We start from the raw sequence: 20030 nt of genomic DNA, 5'->3' as shown, positions 1-20030 counted from the left end.
GTGGGGCCACTTTTCAGCCCGGGAGTTTCAGGCCCAAGACCCAGGCCCACTTTTTTAGTGGTGGTGAAATTGGATAAATAAGGCAACATTTCAGCTCTTACTATCCTGTAGTTTTTATTATAGGCTACCAATATTCCACTATTCCACAAGGATAGGTTGAAGTTAACAAAAAGAGGAAGGAAGAAATAAAGCATTTGAAATGTATCCACAATTCCACTAAGAGGCATATTGAACTATTGTTTACATGTTTTTCTGCATGGGTCAGCTATCATGTTGTTGTTTGGTGATTTGCTCCTTTACTACACACACTTCTGAGCAAACAAGGCATATAGGTTGATCATGTAGCCTACTGCTGTCATATTGTAAGGGTCCTGTCGTGTTTTGTTTTCCCTGTTTAGTGTTTTCCTTCATGTCTGCTCCTCTTGTTTACTTCCTGTGTCCTGTTCCATGTGTTTCTTTGTTTGTTTTGCCATGTGTTTCTGTTCCCTGTGCCCGTGTCTCCGCCCCTCACCTGATCCGCGTTAGTCTGTTAATTATGGTTTCCACCTGTCTTGTTTTACCTTGTTCCTTGTCCAACTGTGCCCTGTTACCCCTGTGTATTTAAACCCTCTGTCTCCCCTCAGTCTTCGTTGGTTATTAGTCATTGTGTGTTGCGGTGCACACGGTTGAGTCCGTTCGTAATAAAGATTCCTGTGATTCTGGGATTACCTCACCTCACCTCACCTCACCTCACCTCATATAGCCTACTGTCCTTTCTTACATAAAATAACTTTAATTAATATGGTTTACTCTATTATCCTTTTTTACTTGTCCCTGTAGTCATAGCTAATTTCGGGCTCATCATTTTCAGCTGGGGACTGGCTGATCTGCTGCTCAGAGGCTACTTTTGTTTTTAGGCCTAGGCTACTGCATCAAGCTTGTAAAAAAATACAAAAGGCCTTATGGTAACAGTAAATATGACTTTTTCAAAAGGTCTTACGGTAACAATAAATACTACTATTTCAAAAGGCCTTATGGTAACAATAAATACTACTTTTTTTCAAAATCAAGTAATCAGAATCAAAAGTATGTCCGTTGATAGAATTTAGAGTGTTTTCAGTCTTACGATCTCCTGTTGGTGTTTTTTGTTAGCTACTGGTTGCCCCTGATGGACAAGCGTCCCTACGCTCGCTCATGCCATGCGGGCACACCTGCGTTGTGCTTCATGTAGGCTCATTATCATTCCCACATAACAAGGACTTGTTGCAATGCAAACTGGTATGTTATTTCCATGTGTATGGACTGCTGGGAAGGAGGATGCGAGCTACAGTATGCCTCATTAACACCTTTGCATTGACTTGTGTTTGTGTGTGTGTGTGTGTCTATGTGTGTGTGCATACGTGTGTTTGTGTGTGTGCATACGTGTGTGTATGTGCGTATGTGTGTGTGTATACGTGCGTTTGTGTGTGTGTGTGTGTGTGGTGGCCCATTTCCACGTGAATACAAACCTCAACGTGTGAGAATAAAACAGGACACACAGAGAACTCACCCCAATTGCCCAGTTTCCCACAGCTCTGATGTTTAAACACTCCAGTGGATGCGTTGACCCAGATCCACTGCTGTGAGTGAGTTGGTGTGTGTGTGTGTGTGTGTGTGTGTGTGTGCATAAGTGTGTATGTGTGTGTGTGTGTGTGTGTGCATGCGTGTGTGTGTGTGTGTGTGCATGCGTGTGTGTGTGTGTGTGTGTGCGTGCGTGCGTGTGTGTGTGTGTGTGTGTGTGTGTGTGTGTGTGTGTGTGCATAAGTGTGTGTGTGTATGTGTGCGTGTGCGTGTGTGTGTGCATAAGTGTGTATGTGCGTGTGTGTGTGTGTGTGTGTGTGTGTGTGCATAAGTGTGTATGTGTGCGTGTGCGTGTGTGTGTGCATAAGTGTGTATGTGTGTGTGTGTGTGTGCATGCGTGTGTGTGTGTGTGTGTGAGTGGGGGTGGGGTGTGACAGCATGCATCTTTGTGGATATTATGGTAGTTAATTAAGCCATCCGATGATGAATCAGCAGGATTGATTAGTTGGCATCTCACACCTGATAAGGGATGTGATGGGGAATGGTCCATACGCTTTTTCATTTAACTTTTGAATTTTTAAATTGTGTAAACCTTTAATGTACTCACGTGTAAAGGCAAGTTCCATGTCCCAGAGCCTACACCATGAACCTGAACTAATGTCCTTTTATAAAAATACCTGAGGTAATGTCCTTTTATAAACATACCTGAGGTAATGTCCTTTTATAAAGCTGCTAAGTGTAGGTTTAGTAGGTTTTTTTAGTTCGAAACATTTTAAATTGACCAGGAAAAATCTACAGAATTGTAATATTGGTGGTCCTAAATTCAGTACTAGATACAGTACTTCCCTCCCTATAAGGAGTTATTTTTGCCTGGCTTGCTAACAGCACCATGGCTGTGGGTTTTGGGGGCATTCAGTTCATATATCTGCTCTCTACAGGAAGCCACTGTGCTCAAAAGCACCTGCTAAATGAATAAAGTAAATACACCTCATGGTGTTTTAAGTTAAAAAAAGGCTTAAAATCAAGTGTCCCCACAACACACCACAATGAAACATTGATGACACCAAATAAGGAAATGGCTTTTGGCAAAATTGTGCTCACCACATGCCCAATCTTTCCTCAAAAGAGAAAGAAAGAGAGAATGAGAGAGAGAGAGGTAAAGAGAGAGAGAGAGAGTGCAGAAATGAATTCCCATAATGTGACTCAGAGAGGACCGAGGCCATTTTCTTGTCCAGGCCCATTTCAAAATGACTGTGACTAACACGTTCAGACAACAAGTCTCCTGCCATGCAAATTCACCATCAATCTTTCCAATCCGCTCAGTATAATTCAATTCCACTCCAGCGGACTGGGAATCACAATGCCATTAAGGAACGTGTAGCAAAGCTTTTGGTGTGTCTATGCCAAGTTTCATTTAGCTACCGCAGAGCCATTTTTAGACGAAATATCAAAACAGCCCCCCCACTCTGTTTTATGCGTTTGGATGAAAATAATCCTGAAGGCATGGGGTGGGGGGGGGGGGCTATTTATGTGTCTTGAACTCACTGGGGAAATGAGAGGGAATCTCGGCCATCCTGGGGTGGTAATTTTGACACAGATTTGGTCCTTGAATGAGCTGCCAAGGCTTTTTTTGGGGGAAAACTTTGGGTAAACACACATGCACGCGCACACACACACTTGGACATAATGTCTATCTCCAGTCACTTACTTTTCTGTCCATGATATTATTAAACAGTACAGAGCAAACATGAGGAAGTAAAGTTTTTTTTGTCAATGAGTGCACGCTTGACTGGGGCAACTGCAGTTTCCCACAAAGGCAAACATTATAATGTCAGAAATGCAGCCCTGGTGTTCAGCTAGACAAAAGACTGGACGCCAGTTTATCGGCCCGATAAAATGGTGGCTATCTCCAAACATAACAGGACCCATGGTGCCTGGACACTCCAACTCAAGAGCATTCAACAGAATTAGGGACCAGTGCCATTTCTGGGGAATGAAATTGGGCTTGATGCCGAGAGGCTCCGTGTGGTGATTTGTGGAGTTTTATAAGACGATTGCCCTTGTCCACTCAGTGAGTATCCCTGATATCATTACTCAGAAGTGCAAAAAAGAGAAAAGAGATATATCAAAAGCAAACCAACAAGATGTGAGGAACCAAAGCGTCACCCCTTGTGTTGTGTTAGGATGTATACTGTATGCTCAGTTACTCACTGCTTTAGATGGTGTAGATGGAAGATTAGGATGTGTACTGTAGGCTCACTGCTTTAGATGGTGTAGATGGAAGATTAGGATGTGTACTGTAGGCTCACTGCTTTAGATGGTGGAGATGGGTGTATACTGTAGGCTTGTGTTAGGATGTGTACTGTAGGGTCACTGCTTTACTGTAGATGATGGAGATGCAGGACACGCAAACCAGAGCTGAACCGATTTATCAAAAATATAGAAACGTTTATTTCTATCATAAACGTGCTAATTACCAACCTTTGTTCGAAAATTCTAAAACATTGATGTTTTTTAATACTTCAAAATAACATTTGATAAATGAACCTTACATTTTTCAGTAGCCAGATTTGAACAAAATCTAGCTTGGTTCCTGCCGGGGCTTTTACTGCCGGAAGTATCCGATTTTGTTTACCACACTCGGAGTTTAGTGCTTGGCTGGTGCCTATTCCCAACCTTTCTCACGCCACATCAACTGTTAGCCCGAGAATTCTCATCGCAATTCAAAATTCCACTGGAGCTCCAAGCGGATTTGTACATGCAGCCTTACAACACTGTTTATAGCTTTGAGTCACAGTAAAATGTAATTTTTGGTATAAAGCTAGTTTCTTTAGGAATCCGCTGACTTGGTTTGTATAAAAATGAATATTTAGTGACACATACATGTAAGAGGTTGGACATACGGGACGGTTGGTAATAATTGTGACGTTCCGATACTTAACTCAGAAGTTCAAGAAAACAAAATAATCAAAATCAATCAAAATAGCATGTTTCAGGTTTCAGTAACAATACAGCAACACACTTTGTACATAGCGTACATAGCCTCACAGCAAGCTAGTGCCCACCCTCACTCTCCTCAACACAGAATGAGACCTCTTACATAGGCCAAAGCATTAGGCCACATTGGCCCATTCAGGACTAATTGGACCATACCAACAGTCAGGGAATTTCATTTAGCCTAAGGCCATACATAAACTATTAACTAAATAGAAAATAAACATGACATGAAAACAAAATAATATTTGTATACCCAAAATCATGTTATACCATATGTACACCCCCTATTCACACCACACATATGGACCCTTTCAAGAGAGTTCCATTATCAGCTTCATAGTTGGCCCCACAAGACTTCCTTTTTAACATTCCATATGTTATCTTAATGCAGAGGAAGTAGATTGGGGCCCAAATAGAACGTTCAAGCATTGTTTTTGTTTTTATTGTTGAAAGGGTCCATACATACAAAACATTACTGCAAATCAACACCCCTGTGTACACTGGCTCTGCCTTGGGACGGGGAGAAATACTGCCCACACAGCCACGCACGCTTCCGCCAGGAGCAGCCGAACCGGACTGGGCGGGAACCAGGAAACGTGTGAGTAATAGTATGTGTGAGTTACCCAGGACTTCAGACAGAAACGGAGTAGATGGGACATGACATAGTGGGTGGGTACCGCACTACATGTCATGGATGCTGTACAGCATGAAGCTACAAGCAGTGACAAATGAGTTTGGAGTGTTGTAAATGAAAACGCAGACCTACCGCGCTACCAACAAGGTAACACTTTACGGTAAGGGTACATGGATTATTATGAATTCATGCATTAATTAATTCATGATTTATGTATTACTTCATTCCTTAATAATATCTCATGAATCATCAGGAACTGACACGAGTCATTCGATATTCATTCGTGACCTCAAACATGAATAGCACATCACCTAAAGCATTGGGTACGGGGGGCACATCATTGTGAATTATGCATGAAGCATGATCATGGTTTTATTAAGCATGATCGTGGTTATTTCTTTTTCTGCCAAAAATGTGGTCATCACTGCTCAAATTCTGATTTGAACACAACTCTGACCCCTGTCACCTAGGCACAGAGTTGACCTAAGCATTACTGACATCTCAAACTACTGTATGTGAATGAGTTTCATTGTGTAACATATTCACATTTAGTCTTGTATTGATTGACACTATGGGTAATAGTCTGGCCGTGGAAATGGGAATTCAATTAGTAGTGATCTAAGTATCTATAGATGATTGACGTATCAACTTGAGTCTCGCTTCTCATGCACATCAGCCTTATTGACACCTCTGCTCTGGCCAATCAGGTATTGGTATTGATATTAGTATGGGTTTGTGGCAGAATAGGGTTCAAAGCCTTATCTTACCACTAGGAGTACTCCTAAATCGCACTAAAAGATTTTAGCTAGGAGTTTTCTCTTAAAAGTTATTCACAAAGCCTTTTAGACCTACTTTTAGTAAGGAAAAATGCCATCTCCTAAACTAAGAGTGAGTCTTCGTTGCTATGGATGACGTCAATTCTCATGCACGAGCTTCCTCGCGGTGATTGGTTGTTAGATGGCAGGGCCATCATGCGGAACACAGACGCACCACATCATAGAATTATGACATCTAAATATGTCTGTGTTCTACACAAAATAATAATAGTAATGTTATCGAAATGCATATATAATGAAATGTTTGTGCAGGCCCCAGTGAAGTGTAATTCTAAAAAGGGAGAGAGAGAGAGAAAAGTCGTGAATTCAATTAAATGAAATCAAGGTAGCCTAATACCCTAATGAAAACCGCCACTTGCCCAATAATGAAAAATGACATTGCATGGCAACAGGTAGGCCCATAATATTATATATATATATATAATATATAATTTTTGTTTGATGAAATTTTAAAAACTTCCTGCTTGTCATAAATGTCATTAATTATGAAAAAAATGTCACAAACAATTAAAGTGTGTTTTTAAGTGTTATGTAGGCAATGCTTTTGAGTTGGTGAAACGTTCCATGTGTTAAGGAGGAGGATCAGCACCTAAGCCATCGAGTCACGTTGCATTGGTGGTGTATAGCGTCATTGGGTCAGACACCAGCATAACGGGCCTTGAGGGTGCAACTGATCCAGCAATGCAGCTGCTCATTGAAATAGAGGGGTAGGCTATGTTTATGCAATGATTAGGCTACAATACTTGTACATTGTTGGTGATATTTAATGAAGGACATACAATATCATTATGTGCAAACCACCCAACCACACAAAAAACTGTGTTCACAAATTATAAGATATTTTAACAGACTACAATTTCTGTTACAGGCCAAACGAAAACCCAGGTCCTTCAGGTGCAAGTCATCTTCGTCTTCTTGCGCGTCTTCCACCCCTGACCAGTGGCGATTCTAGACATTTTTAACAAGGGTGGCCCTAGTGGGGCACTGATTAATTCAAGGGTGGCATGAGGCAAAACATTCAGATAAATAGAAACAGGCTCAAGATGTTAAATTAGCACAAATACATTAGGAAAACCATGCACCAAACACCATATCATCAATTGAAGGACAAAGACCATACTCTCACATAATGTAAAATGACTTTGTATTTGAATAAAATGCAAATACAAATGAACAACCATATCAAATCTAAGTTGTCTATCAATGGGTTATGCTGAGCTAAAACAAATTCCATCATGGGGACATTAAAATATATTTTATTATTTTATATGGCTATCTATGGCCATCTATTTTGTAGCTGTTAAAATAATTTGACCTGCTTTTTTGTCTGAGCTGGCAAAGAGCTATAACAAAGTAATACAAAATCAACAAACACCTTCCAACTAAATGCTTAAAATAATTTATATTGTATTTTTCATTGTATGAAACAGGAATGAAATTAAAGACTAACCTTACTCTAATCATAACGTTGCATTCATAATGCTACAGACCCTAAGGCTCAATCCCATTTGTTATGCTTCCCCTTCCCCTAGCCTACCCCTTGTCCCTCGAACCAGAGTGGCAATAGGGGTGAGAAATAATATTCCTCTTGGATATAGGACACCATGCACTATAGGGGACAACTGGGACGATCAAAACACGTTTTAATTACACGTAATTTACAAAGAGACCACAGCGAAAGTTAATATTTTGTCACTAGCAATAACTTACATCTGTCTTTTGCCAAATACAGTTGCACTTTCAGCTCTGCACAAAACCGTTCAGGAATTCTTTAAACAAAGTGGAGCGTGCATAATGTTTCATTTATCCCTCCTGGCGGGACCCGAATAAAACAGGCATGGGGGACGAAATAAACATACAGTTTAGCCTAAGCTACGTAAACTTCCCAAAATTTAAATATTTCACAACAAATCCTTGACTGGTTGAATGGTCACCAGAATTCATATTGCTACCAGTAGCCTAGCCTAGATGTGACGAGTGTTTATGAGTGAGCTTGATGAACCATAAATGAAAAATTACATTAGGACCAGGCTTGGAATTTCATAATTTTAGGGGCAAGGCCACTTGGCCTTCAGTTGGGCATGTTTGGCAGGGGGCACAAAGGCCACACGTCAGGGCACCAAGGCCAAAGTTAACTATAGGCCTACAGTAGACATAAAAATGTTGTATTTAGTCTATTCACAGCAGTAGACCTGCATCACTGTATCACCTGTATGAATCATGACAAAAACATTTAACATGACATATTACATAGAACTGTAAATCATCTGATTTTAATATTTACAGATATCTAGGCTGTATTTAACATTTATGTTTTATCTTAATTTATGTCCATAGGTTAAATGAAAATCGGTATTAGTCGGATGCAAAGCAGAATATTGAAAGAAGGGAACACCAAGGCCACAGTAGGACAGTATTATCATTAAACGCTTTTACAAAAGTAGGCCCATAGTTAACACTTAATGACCTAGCAAATGTTGGCTGGGCAGGCTAGGTACAATAAGCAGGTAGGAAAATTAGTCTAGGATGACGTGATTCAACCAACGCAACTTGTGTGTGTGATTAGATAAATAGGCACTGGCGGATGCAATAGGTAAATAGATATCTTTGCGTGTTAAGATATTTTGCCTGTAGGCCTAAACTCACATGCTAAAAAAATTAAGTAATGTATAATGGCAAGCGTGTTTGCCACTTTCCAAAGTCTGTCTGACACTTCAAACTAGCGCTGCAAATCGTCAAGAAAGGTCCCACTTTGGACCGTCATAATATGGCCAATCGTAGACTAGGATTTCGGGGTGGCACCTGGGGTGGCCAATCGAATTTCAAGGATGGCCTGTGCCACCCAAAGCCACCCCTCTGGCTCCGCCCCTGCCCCTGACTCTTACTGCACTTCATCCTCTCCCAGCACCTCTTCATCTCCCGGCACCTCTTCCACAATCCCACCTGCCTCTCCCCTCACTTCTGCTGCTGGTGCAAGGCCATCACCCCTGGAAGAAAAGAAGATGAAGATGGAAATGCGTGTCTTGAAAAGGCAGAGAAGGGTCCTTGAGGCAAAAGAGAGGCTGATACAGTTAAAGACAGAGTATTACACTCTAAAGATGGCAAAAATGCAAAGGGAATAAACACACTAAATTCAGCAAAATATGTGTCTTTACTCATTTGTGCATATGTGATTATTTACCCAAAGTGTGTATGGACAAAGTGATCCCTGAATGCCAGTCCACATTGTTCCACTTCATCCTCAAATTGGTTGTGGTCATTGTCGTAATAGGCTTCATCATTCATCATCATCATCATCATCATCAGACTCATCACCATCTCCTGGATGTGATATGTTCCTTAGCCGACACAGGTTCTTCAAGAAGCGCACACACAGTGATCACTTTGCTGGTCTTCTCTGGACTAAGGCGGATTTCACTATGTACTGTAAGACATGGAAACGTCGCTTTAGCTGTCCAATCCCCCTTTCCACCACACTGCGTGTCTTCTTGTGTGCTCTAAAACATATGCCAAGGAACAGTAGCCCTAAACATTATTGATTTAACCAACAACACAAAGAGCCACCACTAATTTGTTGTAAGCTTTGACATTGTGGTCATGCTATTAAATTATGCCACCTAAATAATATAGCCAACATGTGCACCTATTGTAATTTAACTGTGGTCCCACTTGTGGACGGAGGTAAGGTGTAAGGAGTGAGTGTCACGGTGATAGTGCAATGGTGATAGTGGCCATGGTGATAGTGCAAATGAGTAAGTCCAACAGTGCAACAGTGCAAGAATAAGTCTATATATCTATATATATATAACTATTTCAAGAAAAGGTATAAGTGTGGCCACAGTTCGGCTGTGGCATGGAGGGAGGGGTTATGCATATGTGCTAATGTGCTAATATAGCACGCAAACAGTGAGGCAGAAAGACAGTGGTAAAAAGTGACTAGTGGACAGACAGTATCCAAACATGGAGGGGGTGAAGAGACAGACAGACTATGCAGAGAAGTCTATCTCTCCTCTTCCCTTAAGTGAAGCATTGAACAGTTCAATGGCCCTGGGGACAAATGACTTCCTCAGTCTGTCTGCAAGGCAGTGAGCGAAGTCTCCAGCTGATCAGGCTCTTCTGCTTAACAATAGTGCTGTGGAGTGGGTGACACTCATTGTCCAAGATGTTGATCAGTTTGTTCAGGGTCCTTTTGTCAGATATTGAAGTGATGCACTCCAGTTCAGCTCCAACTACAGAGCCAGCATTCCTTACCAGCCTGTCAATTCGCCCCACATTGCGTCGCGCTGCCATGTTAAGATCCTTTGTGAATAGGTCTTAGTGAGTTAGGAGTCCTCTCGACTTCTTTTAAGCTGTCCCAGACTTAGGTGCTACTTTTAGGTCTAAAATGTTTCTTGAATTACTTTTAGTGAAAAAAATTTGAAGTCCTAAAGTTAGGAGTGACACACCCATTATTTTTAGGAGTTGCTCCTAAATTCGCCACTTAGGAGCTACTTTTAGCCTTAAAATTCTTTGTGAATACGGCCTCAGGTATCAAAAAAGACATTTTGGAGCATTCAGGCCACTTCTGTTTCTCATTCTCAGAGTTGGGTTCATGCTCTTGCTATTTCATGCATTTAGTTTCATTCATTTGAATTGGTATTTAATCCAATTGGTATTCTACCTATTCATTCAGTTTTTTTGCGATACTTATCCATTTAATTACTGTACAAACAGTTTGACGGATAAGTCTACCATACAATAATCTGTTCATATATTACCCAATAATCTGTTCATTCATTACCCATTCATAGTATAACTCCTGGTGTGCTGTATGCCATTATATCTAACAAGCTTAACTACAGCTTGGTAATATTGTCAGCCATTTAATTATTTAATGGAGTTAGGTTAATTGAATTTTCCGTAATATTTACCTCTCTAATGTGTTCTACTATCCCATAATGTTCAGATGTGTATTAACCTGCTGGTGTCTGGTGATTGAAATCTTTGGTAAGAGTTTGGCTGCCTTTACGTTTTCAGTTCTTTTGTAAGACTCACACCGGAAGGAAATAAGAAAAAAATGTGAAAGATGAAGTATTAATAGCTCAGATTCTCTGGGTAGACGCATCAAGCCGAGGCGGATGGCGTGGGTTGAATATTTTAGCACTTCAAATGTACTCACCTCGCCAACTGACAAGCATTTGGCCTTTGATGCCCTGCATGCGCCACGGAGTCACCGAGCCAGTGCTGACATCAGGATGTCACTTTGCCAGCAGATGACACAAAGAGAGGTGGGGCAACCACGCTTACACAGAGAGAGAGAGAGAGAGAGAGAGAGAGAGAGGAGAGAGAGAGAGAGAGAAAGAGAGAGAGGGAGAGAGAGAGCGAGAGAGAGAGAGCTAGATAGAGAGAGAGAGAGAGAGAGAGAGAGAGAGAGAAAGACAGAGAGAAAGAGAAAGACAGAGAGAAAGAGAGGGAGAGCTAGAGAGAGAGAGAGAGAGAGAGGGAGAGAGAGAGAGCTAGAGAGAGAGAAAGACAGAGAGAAAGAGAAGGAGAGAAAGACAGAAAGAGAAAGACAGAGAGAGCGACAGGCGTTACATGGCCCTTAGACCCCCCACACACACACACACACCTGCCTGCTCCATCAGCAGCAGCCCCCAGCTGCACTGGCCTTACTCAGAGTTCCCATAGTGTCGTATGGATTTTCCATAAAAATCTCATTTTTATAAGCTGGGCCCGGCAGTTAAAGTGAGACATGGTAAATGGTTTTCCGTGAGCCTTGCCACCATTCTTCTTGCCAGCCGCCCCTGTTATTTCGCCTCACAACCCCTCACTATTACATAGACACACACACACACACACACACACACACACACACACACACACACACACACACACTCTCTCTCTCTCTCTCTCTCTCTCTACAATCTCTTCACACTGGCTACCCCCCAACCCATTACACACACTCTCTCTCTCTCTCTCTCTCTCTCTCTCTACAATCTCTTCACACTGGCTACACCCCCCTCATTGTAAATGATGCTGCCTCCCTCCCTTGATTATTCTAGGAAGGACGAAACTGTTATGTTTCAGGCTGCTTTTATTACGTCTTGTCTCCGTGTGATCCACAAGAGATGAATGAGAGTGCATTTCAATAAATCACCTCTCTGCTGTGACCTGCTGTTCACTTTCCCCTTGCAAAGCGTCGGGGTCTCGCCATCCAACAGGGGGAGGTGGGCGTCTAGATTTTAATTATGGTGTCAGCCAGGTGAATTGACCAGTGCCTGAAAAGCACAAATCCAGACACACTCAGAATTAAACGCAATTATTATCAACCCCTGCTTGTTGGAGAGAGAGAGAGAGGAATAGAGACAGACATTAAGAGAGAGAGCAGAGAGAGAGAGAGAGGGGGAGAGTAGAGATAAGTGACTGAAGCTAAGCCTGATCATTATTATTATTATTTATTATTTAAGTGAAGCATTAGCAGATTTTTGCAAAAGCACTCAAAGGAACGATGACTTCCGTTATGTTTGGTCACATCCATCAGAATATGAAGTTAGATAGTTTTCTTATTCTAACCACTGATTATATCCATTTTGCTGTTATTTCTGATTCCACTGAATTTGCGTCACTCTTGTGAAATCTCTTGGCAAATGTTTGGTTCTAGTCTTGGTCTGGCCAGTCCTGCATAGCTTTTCCCCTTTATATACCACTTACTGTAGGTGCTTTTTTGTCTTTCAGATGTACACCGGAAAAGTGTTATGCTATAGGCGGTCAACACTATGACTATTCAATATGACACAGCATGACGTGGGACGCAACAGCAATGCACAGAGGGCTGGAGTCGGTCACAAACAGGCCACATGCCGTACCTGGTATCTGCAAAGGCCCTCCTTCATTGTACGACATGTCGGTAAACTGAGTGCCCTACCAAAGACCACTAGTTATACCAGTGCAGGGATTTCCCATCAGGCCTAGCATACAAGCACAGATACATGTGAGTCATTTGTTCACTCATGGATTTGGGTTGTTTATGATTTGTTGATCTTAACGACTCATCTCGCTGGTCTGATCATCTGAGCTCTACATCGTTCATCGAGCAATTAAACAAACAAGAGCACATTTCATATTCCTCACGTGGTGACAGGCGGAGAACACACACCACAGCGAACACTCGTGTGTGTGCGGGAGGATGTGAATGAGGAATTGGCTGAAGTGTATAAGCATTCAGAAAATGTGTAACTTCCCTGATTAAAAAACAAAACAAACCCAATGAGGCGTCCCTTATTGTATCAGCTCATGAGCAGAAACATAATTTCCAAACTGAATTGAGAAAATTCAAAAAACATTTTTTTTTTCAGTTTGTGCTCTAAGGGGACTCAGAAACATAGCATTGCCTAAACGCTGCCTAAAGCTAAACACATCCGTCAGGAGGAAAACAGTCTAAATAAGAAGGGCTACCCATAATGCATGCTAACAAGCTCACAGACCAAGGGGACATTATCTTCTGGACACAAGGCATGGGCACAGGGCTCTCCATTATTCTACACCAGGAGTCTCAGGTGAAATGCAATCTAGCCAGACAGAAGCCCAGGAGGGACATTTGCTCCTGGAAAAAACTTTACAGCACAGAGTGCAAATAAATAAATAAATAAATACAAATGCCTGAAAACTGCAAGCCAACTTTGCCATCTCATGTGAATGTGTCACAGTCGGGTTTTGGCTGCCATTTCTTTTCCCCTGATTTGCTTTCTTCATGCTCCCTGTGGTCTGATTGGCTGTCTTCATGCTCCCTGTGGTCTGATTGGACCTTGAGACACTCCAAAGGTCAGGGACACAAACGCTCAGCAGAGATCTCTTTAGCAACAACACTGCCAGAGAGGAAGAATATGCAAGAATTCAAACTTTTTCACACACACACACACACACACACACACACCTAAATAAAATAAAATAAATCAAAACATGAAGGGTGTAAAGAATTGTCACACTAAAAATTCAGAATAAGTCTGAAAAAAAAAAAAGATCCTTCACCTTAAGTGCTAGATTGGTAAGTGCTAGATCCTTCACCTTAAGTCCCAGGTTTTTGAACATGTATAAATGGCTACTACCTTTTTAGTCAACATGGTGCAATGTGGCAATTCTTGGTCAAATGGGATAGAAATATGTAATTACGGGATAATATTCTGAGTATTCAGAGGTTTTTGACAATAGGTGCGCTTACCAAGTACACCATTTCAATGCTGGGAGAGAAATCATCAGTGCTCTGGTGGTTTCGTTAGTGTTAAGGTTCACAAAATTATCCTGTATAGCTTGAAGTCTGAAATGTTATAGGTGGTAAATGCAATTATTAACACATAAATGACATCACATATGACACATATGATTATATGTTACTGTAATGTCATTGCTGATGGTTTGCTCAGGTGGCAATTGTAGATGTGTAAACATACATACACTCACAATGCTGTGAAATGTAGCACATTAGAAACTAACACCCTAAAAGACATAATTTAACATTCTGAAGTTCATGGTTTGTTAGTTAATGCCTTTTTTATTGGCTAATTGTTATGTTATGCATTAATTAATATGAGATAAAGGAACTCTGTAATGGTTAACCTTTGTCCCAGGCAACATGGACGGATCATGGCTTGTGCCAAGTGAACACGTGCACAGGGGCCCTCAGCCAATGGGGGCCTCGGATTTAAAAAAAAAAATGAATGGTGTTATGGAACCGCGGACCGAAAGAAAAATAAACTAAATGTTTTCCTGATCAATAAATACTTCTTAATTCATAAAATATAGAGGCATAACATTTGGTGGAAGTGGTAGGCTATGAGTGCTCATTCAATGTATATGCGTGTTTGCGAAAGTGAAACTGACCCACTCGTGGGTACAGTAGGTGAATGAAGTGGATTCCTGCAATGTTCATGAAAACAGCATAGCGATTGGATAGCCTAATAAATCGCGACTTGTTGTAGGCCTAACAGTATCTTATATCGTAGCAAATAGCCTATGGCGATGCCGATGACAGATAGGCCTACACTTATTTCACTCGTCTCGCTGGAGTGAGCGCATAATGTGGGCTGTTGCACAAAGAAATTAATTAGGGAGATGATCTGCATCTCCATTTACCAAACTCTATAGTTTTGCTAACATCTCCACTGTTAACGTGTAATATGTCTCCATGCAAGGTAGTGTCAAGCAGCAGTGAAGTGAAAACCTTATCATGTAGGTAGCTAATGTTCACGTCACCTGAGTCAGACAGAAAACGGGCCCTGCTTGCTCTGTTAAAGTTTGTATGCCCCTTCCAAACTGCGTTAAAAGGGTATATTTAACAGCCAGAATTTCGAAAATGTCCAGGGGGAGACACCCCCGAACCCCCCGTAATATGATCAGCACCACCTCTCACAAAATACTATCAACGTCCCTGCTACCGGTCCGTCAGATATGACAACTGTCCGGTCCGTTTAGTGAAAAATGTTGCTGTAGACTGTTTGGACAGCAAAGGGAGATTACAGCCTAATAATAAAAACAGCTGCTGGAATTCATTTCTGTGTGGGCCTGAGTTATAATATATGACATAATGTACTACATTTTCATTGAGTGAAATTGTGCACCAGCCTGCACAGCGACAGCAAAGAGAGAAGCGCTATTGCACGCGATGCAAAATGGCGCCAGCGCGCGTCATGGTCAGGGGAGGGGGGCCTTTTTTGATATTGTGCACAGGGGCCCATATTTGTTTAATCCGTCCCTGCATGGCATGTGTAATGCATGTGTCTTCCATATGTCTTCCATGTAGTGACCCCGGGCCATTGGGCAGTTAAACTAACATGAGCGATTTCAACACGTATATGCCCCATGCGACTATTTTATCACAGCACTTAGGGACTGTTCGTTATTTATTTAAGGGGCTACCGGAGGAATTTTGGGAGCGTTAGTCAAAAAAGTCGTGACCCTCCCTCGCCAGCAAGAACTTTTTCTATGACCCTCCAAAGTGATTGAGAAAAAACAATGTATTGATGCCTTCTGTACTGGGTCAATTTGGGAACTTGCATGCTACCACTCCTTCCTTGAAATGCCTTGAAAAGGCTGTCGTTTGCACAATTTCACAAATAATCACCGGGATAGCCTACCTGTCAACTTTTTCCGGGTTTATCACATATTTTAACTTTTTTCCCTGCTGTCTTAGGAGGATCTGCAGGGCCGTCGCAAGGGGGTACGAGGCCCTGTGCGAACTTGACTGGTGCGAGGCCCTTTTCACTTACGTGCATAAAATCATAGCCTACTTTACACATACCTACTGTCGGTGCATTTTAATAGTAGGCTAATAGGCTACACCAGCTTGTCTTTAAGAGGGGAAGTTGTATAGCCTATAACATTAGCTGAGTCACATATTTGGCCATAAGCCGTTTATCATAGGGTAGGCTACATCACAAAACCAAATAGTGTAACAAAGGCGAACACTGTGCTGAATGCTATTTGTCAATGAGCAGAAACACACACGACATTCAAACTATTGATAAGATGTGCACTATGGTCTGTAGGCTATCATTGGACAAATAAATGACATTGACTCGCCATATCAGACTCATACTCAGAAAAACATTTTCTTGCTTACCTTGCCGCAAACTCAGCAATGAAATCATAGGCCAGCTTGCAGATAGCCTAACATCTTTTTCATATAGGGTGAGCCCACTAGTCTCTCCTGTGACATGGAGGTGCGGACATAGTTTTTAATAGCCTATTCAACTTCGAAAAGCTTCGTTCACCCGATGCCAGTCACTGATTGCAATGTCAAAGATCGGCAAGCTTTGTTCAAACATTTTAAGTTTTAAATAGCCTATCTTTCCCCTTTGGAATTATCTCGAGCCTATTATGAGGTCCAATGCGTTATGTCCTGGGATTCGGACGTGCCGGGTGGTTATGAGGAGCAATATGAGAGAGAAATTTGATGATCATTGTTTTGGCACGTTAAGCCTCAAGCTTTAGGCTAACAGGCGTTAATGAAGAATAAACGCTTATGTCATCTTTGGCCAGGTGCAAGGGCTATCAGACGCGAGGCCCTGGGCAACGGCCGACATTTTGCTGTTTTCATGAATACAAAAGTTGGGTGACCCTCCCTCCTAGACTAAAAAAAGTTGGGTGACCCTCCCCTCAACAAAGAATAAAAAGACATGACCCTCCCCTATTTTACTCCGGTGGTCCATTCCATAAATACCGAACGGTCCCTTACAGTATACTGTATGCCCATTACAACACAGAGTACATGCCCCATGCGACCATTATAACACAGCACTTACAGTATACTGTATGCCCATTACAACACAGAGTACATGCCCCATGTGATCATTACAACACAGCACACAGTATACTGTATGCCCATTACAACACAGAGTATACGGCCCATGTGATCATTAAAACAAAGCACGTACAGTAGATGCCCCATTATAACACAGCACAGTAGATGCCCCATTATAACACAGCACAGCATATGCCCCATTATAACACAGCACAGTAGATGCACCATTATAACACAGCACTTACAGTAGATGCCCCAATTACAAAACAGCACTTACAGTAGATGCCCCATTATAACACAGCACTTACATAGCTTATAACACAGCAACAATACACTCCCTACTTATGCACACTCCCCCATGTTACAGCACCATCCTTTTTTGGGTTTATCTGTGGTCTTGTTTTAACAAGAAAACATAAAGCAGAATCTAATTAAGATCTGAATCTTTTATCTAAGTGCTTGTTCAAGTAACGGTGCATACCATGGCTATTACCACATCACAGCCTATCACAAGCACTCCCCTAAAGAGATGGCCATTAGAATAGTCATTCATGTCACAAGCACTCCCCTAAAGAGATGGTCATTAGAGTAGTCATTCTTGTCACAAGCACTTTCCTAAAGAGATGGTCATTAGAATAGTCATTCATGTCACAAGCACTCCCCTAAAGAGATGGTCATGGGTTAAAATAGTCAATCATATCACACGCACTCCCCTAAAGAGATGGTCATTAGAATAGTCATTCATGTCACAAGCACTCCCCTAAAGAGATGGTCATGGGTTAAAATAGTCACTCATATCACAAGCACTCCCCTAAAGAGATGGTCATTAGAATAGTCATTCATGTCACAAGCACTCCCCTAAAGAGATGGTCATGGGTTAGAATAGTCGCTCAGATGGCAGCCCTAAAGAGATGGTCATGGGTATTTGTGGTCATCTGACGTTACAGCTTGTAAGTGTTGTGGCATGGCTAATGTCCCCAGGTACTTTGCCTGCCCACACTACGCTCACGAGAGCAGTTTGTCTTAACCAGGCTTTCCATCGTTCAGAAACCCTCCCAAATGGAGTAGGAAGGGAATTGTGCGTGCAGGAAGTTTAATTTCAAGCTTAATTACAGTCCTTGGCAAATGGGGCAATGCTCTGGTGATGAATCCCCCATCCGATGGAAAACTCTGAGGAGTTTTTAATCCTATTTACAGTAGGTGGAAACAGACACACACACACACACACACACAAACACACACACACACACACATACACACACATCTCACGCTTAATTAATCGCTCATATGTTTTGTAAGTATTTATTTACTGGGGTTAGTTTGGATGAGATTCAGTATGGGAGAATAAAGAGCATGTGTTGCTTTAGCATATGTGGAGTCCGATGAGGAGACCCTGCATCCCCAGCACAGAGGCAGGCTAACGAAACCCGGCTAGCGATTGTTGCAGCGGAAGAAGCAGCGAAAACCCTTGACGGAAGATGCAAAGAAAAGGAAAAGAGCTTCAGACCGAGCGAGGGCTCGCACACATATCGACACGTTCAGACGCTAGGGGGAGCTTCGTAGAGAAAAAGCACTCAGGCTTGCCTGGTGTCCCTTTAAACATTCAACTTCATGGACAATACAAACCATGTTTCAACCTCATGGATAATACAATCAAGGAGCTATGGAATTGCCAGAGTTGAGGACTTTGCTGTCTTTGCCTAAAGGAATTGAAGTTGACCGATTGTATGATGCTGACTGCACTTTGTTAATGTTGTGTTGTATCCATGCATCATGGGCGGGTGGGTTTGGGGGAAAAGGTAACTTGAATTCTTTCTTTGGTGAATCTGTACGTAGATGTTTCCATTCAAATAATAATAAAAAATATAGCTGCAAGCAGCAATGTGGGGGCCAAGCAGAAGGTTCAGCAGGCCAGATTTGCCATGTAACTCAATGCCGTTGCATCAGACATATAGCATTAAGCAGTCACAGCAAGTTCCATGCCAAACAACCCAAGATTGGCTGAGTTACAAGGTCAAGTTTCACATCAAAACATAACTGATTTTGTGTAGCTGAACCAGGGCTGAGTGTTACTGCCCCCTCACCCAGCCAGCCCACCGCCGCAATCGCCCCTGCCCGTCCCACCCCGCCCCATCCTTGCAGGCACGCTTTAGAATGAACTGGATAGAACCTGATGTCATCAGTTTCACATCAAAAATAAAAGATCTACTGAGATATGATCACACTTGCTGTGATTTAAACATAGAGGTCAAAAATTGATGCCATAGGGTGTGTTGAACTCGGCTTGGCCCAAGAATTCCAATGATACCTCATTTTGACAATCTTGTCAACCAGGCAAAAGTTACGTCCGTGAACACACGTCCAACTTTGGCCTGTTGGTGGCGCTAAAGCGCTTGAGGTGCCGGCATGAAACTTGGTGAAATTAATTATTGGACTGTCCCCAAACAGTGTGCAAAATTGTATAACTTTTTACCAGACGGTTCTATGGGCTGCCATTGACTTCCATTGCAGAATAATGCACATCAGCAACTACTAGCCAAAATGCATTTGTGTCAATTACAAAGCCCCCTAGAGGTCAAAGGTCACCGAATTTCTTGAGCGTCCTCCCGATGGGGTCTGAGGTACATGTTCTAAGTTTGGTTTTGATACATGAAAGCGTTACTGAGATATGAGCTCACTTCCTGTTTTTGGCTTCTCCCAAGAAATTTCGCTTATTGTTACAGGCCAATGCTTCTGTCAATTGTTCCAG

This window comes from Alosa alosa, chromosome 16 (assembly GCF_017589495.1).
Source record: "Alosa alosa isolate M-15738 ecotype Scorff River chromosome 16, AALO_Geno_1.1, whole genome shotgun sequence".
Lineage (NCBI taxonomy): Eukaryota > Metazoa > Chordata > Actinopteri > Clupeiformes > Clupeidae > Alosa > Alosa alosa.
Note: the sequence above shows the minus strand (reverse complement) of the source record.